This window comes from Arachis hypogaea, chromosome 15 (genome assembly GCF_003086295.3).
Source record: "Arachis hypogaea cultivar Tifrunner chromosome 15, arahy.Tifrunner.gnm2.J5K5, whole genome shotgun sequence".
Taxonomy (NCBI): domain Eukaryota; kingdom Viridiplantae; phylum Streptophyta; class Magnoliopsida; order Fabales; family Fabaceae; genus Arachis; species Arachis hypogaea.
Window position 1 is genome coordinate 91,961,316 of NC_092050.1, and position 4,365 is coordinate 91,965,680.

Here is a 4,365-nt window from a genome sequence, read left to right on the forward strand (position 1 = left end):
GTTTTTTATGCTATCATTTAAGTATATGTTAGATTTTGTAACCATATTCAGTTTTTTCTCCTATTATTTACTCAAACGTTAGTCTTTATTTAAATAAAATAATGTTAAAATTCTCATATATTATATTGTATTGAATATGTGACCAAAAAATATGTTGTATCGAATATTAAATTGAGAATGTATATTTTGTAATCGTCTCCTCCTATATGGATATTTTTCATGCTCTATTAGGATTGTTAATATTCTATTCAATCTGGAGTTGTTTTTTCTAATTAAAATTATAATTATTTTGTTAAACTTAATTTTTAAATTCTAAAATTATAAGTTATTAATCCTAAATTTTAAGTTATAAATTTTAAATCTTTTAAAAATGAGAATTTTAAAAATAAAAAAATGAACTAAAATTAACTAACTAAAAAATAATTTTCTGTACTTTCTCGTGGTAAAATGTCATTACGTTTGTGTTTCAAAATTGCTAGAGTTTAATTTTGCCACTTAACTCAGCTATTTTGTATAAGACTCTGAATGTTTGAAAATTAAATAATAAATTATTTATGATTTATTATATTTATTTATGATTTTTTTTAAAAAATTATTTACAAAAAGTAATTAAATTAAAGTTATATATGAGACATTGAGTTTAATATTAATTAGAATTTATGTAATTTTTATGATAATTAGGTTTTTTTTATTTAAAATTTAAAATTTTAGTTATTAAAAAATAATGAAAATTTGTTAGTTTAATTTGAATAATTAGAATTTGGGGTTTAATGCTTTAATTTTACGAACTAAAATTTTTTTATTAGATTATCTCTAATTTTTAAATTAGATTAGCTACTCAAAACTAATTGATAAGTTTATAAATAAATAGTATTTTCAAAAATAATTATGTTGAATTATATTTAATTTTTAATTACTACTCTATCCTCTAATTTAATTAAAATTTTTATACTATCCGAATCCTAATCCTAATTCCCAAATCAAAATTCTAACTCTAAGACACACTCACCCACACCTCACTCTCCTCACTCTCAGTGCCGCACACAACACTCACACACCCCTCACGTATAAACACACACGCAGAGAGAAGAAGAGAGGAAAAAGAGGTGAAGGTTAATGCCGGCCAAGGCTCCGCTGTCATGCCTTGTCGCTACTGCTATAGTCGCCATCGCCGAGAGGAGAAGAGTCAGAGGAGAGAGACATCGAAATTGTCGCACGCGAGAGAAAGAGAACGCGATGGAGGAGAGATGAAGGGGTACTCTGTTGCCGCTGATGTTTCGACCGCCACTATTAGGGCTTGTTGCCATCACCGTCGCGTCTTGTCGCCATGAAGTCGTCGTCATCACTGCTTCGAAGGGAGCTGCCGCTGTCGATGTGATGAGGAGAAGGGGAAAGCAAATGGAAAAGAGTGTAAGATCCCCGATTTTTAAAAATTAAATAAAATTTATTTATAATTTATTATATTTAATTAAGATTATATTTTTAAGAGATTTTATATATAAATTAAGCAATTTCTTAGTTATGATTTAAAGTTTTAATAATTGAATGATAATAAGGATTTTATATGCTTTAATTTGAATAATTAGATTTTTAGCTCTATTTTATAATTTAAAGAAAATTAATTTGATTATCTCCAAATATTGAATTGCAGTATTGAGTTTAAAATAATTTGTAAATTGATGATTAAATGATAATTTTATAGATAATATTATTGGATTCAAAATTAGTTTTCAATTACTCTATTACCCTTTAATTTTATTAAAATTACTAAACTACCCAAAATCTCCAATTTCATACACAAAACTCTAATTCCTAAATTAAACCCTAATTGACACTAACCCTAACCTAACACTCACCCTCACTTCCTTATCACATCAGCACCGCCTCACCACCTCACCCACCGCCATTTCACCTTTTTTTCCTCTCAGCTGCAATGCACATACCCAAATAAATGAAAAAGAGAGCGAGATCTGAGAGACATCAGAGGAGAAGACGATTAAGCCAAGGAAGGAGAGGGAGCGGCCGTCACACCGCCACCGTCGCACACCACCACCGGGTTGTCAAGGCCGTCGCGTCGCCGACGAAGGGAAGAGGGAGAGACGCGTAGAGTTCAGGAGAAAGAGAGAGATGCCGAACGCGGGGAGCATTCCTCGTCGCCTCGCTGTTTCACCGTCGCCCTCACCGCCAGCTCACCGCCAATCCGCCAACGAACAGCCATCGCTAGAGGAGCTTCGCGCCAGTTGTAAGAACCGGAATTTTCACGTATAACCGTTTTAATAAAATAATAATTTTTAACTGCCCGGAGTCGGTTTGAAAATGTAGAAATGTTCTTTTTAAAATATAAAGGTGAAATGTGATTTCAATGATTTTTTTTGAATTGAAAAATGTATTTTTTTCGAAAATTTTTTATAAAAATGCGTACCGATGGTTAAGCCGGTACTAGTCTGTCCGGTACCGCGTATTTTGGAAAATGAGATTTTGAAAATTAAATTTATTATTTTGAAAAAAGAAAAAAAAAATTAGAATAAAAAATCGGGCACTAATCTTAAAGGTTTTGGCCCAAAGTGGGCCAAACGGACCTAAAATGCTAACGGGTTAGACCGGACCTAAACTGGGTCCAAGGCCCAACATATATATGTATGTTTAATGAGCTTTAAGCTTATTTTTGCCCTAAAACAAAGAAAGGGGCGCTGATTGAGAAGAGAGGAGAGGTGAGGGTTTGGTCACTATTCACAACCACCTTCCGGTAACCATAACTTGAGTTACAGTGCTCCGATTGACGAGCCGTTTGCGGCCACGCGAAACTCTTATCAAGCTCTTCGTTTCTAGCTAAGCTTTGTTGGAAAGAAATTGAAATTCAAGCTCCATTTTCCAGCCATAATAATTCTGCATTTTTAGGTTTGGTTTTTGAGTAAGTTTTGTGAGTTTAGTTGTTTAGGGGTGATCTAGCATTAAAATATTGTTGGGTTTTGTCCCTAATCTCGTGGGTAAGGTAAGATTTCACTAAACCCTTGTCTTTAGTTATTTTGTGAACCTTAGGTTTGATGTTGGTATGTTTTATGATGTTAGATTGAATTTTGGTGTTTGTTGGAGTTGGTTTGAGGCTTTGGATCGAGCTTGGTGGTTTCGTTTTGGTGTTTGGTGCATTTTGGGAATCAGTCAAGGTATGGTTTCGGTTTTCTTTATGTAATATGTAATGTTTCGTGAACCTTAGGCTAGTTGACCTTAAGATAGGATTGAATGTTTGGGTGTATGTTTAATTGTATGTAATTTTGATGTTTGAAGATAAGTTGTATGGTGGTGATGATGATATGAAGTTTTGGGATGTGGGATGATGAAGGGGATTTTTGCCGGTTTAGAATTTCACTTTAGAAAAGAGAACTTCTTCATTGATAGCATATTCTAAACCGGCAATGGAATCCCAACATCAAAGTTTAAAATAAGATGTCACAATTCAACACAAAATAACTGGGAGTTTTAAGTCCCCGGTCGTTCTTCCTAGGAATTGCAATGAAATGCTCAATTATTGGCTATGAAGGAATGGGGGTTGATGGCAAGAGGCAAGAAATGGAAATGACAAGAAATTAAATAAGCAAACAATAACTAAATATCAAAAACAACTACACTCAAGCAATTAATCAAAAGGAATGGAAATTCAAATGCTAAGGAACCTCTTGGCAAAGATTGAGAGTCAAGGTATCTATCCTAGCCATTGACCATAAGTATATGATGATTATGAAGAGTTAATTCTTCTTAGTCAATCCTAACATCGAGAATAAGTCAAATAGGCATAATTGATCTCAATCCACAAGTCCTAGTCTACTCACTAATTAGCTTAGTGAAAGAATAGAGTTAGTGGAAACCAAATCAATTAACTACCCTAATATATCAATCAAGAATAGACATCAATGACTCAAGGTCACCAAAGTCCTCAATTCCTAGTCAAGAGTGGGGAAAAACTACACTAAAACTAAGCCAAGTATTTTATCAAATACTTGGTGTGCATGAAGATAAAATCACATTAAATTGCAACAATAATAAAATCTAAAGCTACCAAATATAAGAAAATAATAATAACAACTCAATTAAATAACAATAAACAAAGAAATATTAAATTACATTAATAGAAATTCAAATTAATAAGAGTTCATTAACAATAAAATAACTAAATAAAAAAAATAACAAATGAAACTAAAAGAAGCAAGATGCTAGAACAAGAAATAGTAAAGAAACTAAATCAAAACAAGAATTAAAGCATCAATCTAAGAGAAATTTAACTAAATCTAACATAATTCTAGAGAGAAGAGAGAGCTTCTCTCTCTAGAAATGACCTAGAACATGTCTAAAACTAAAACCTAATTGCTC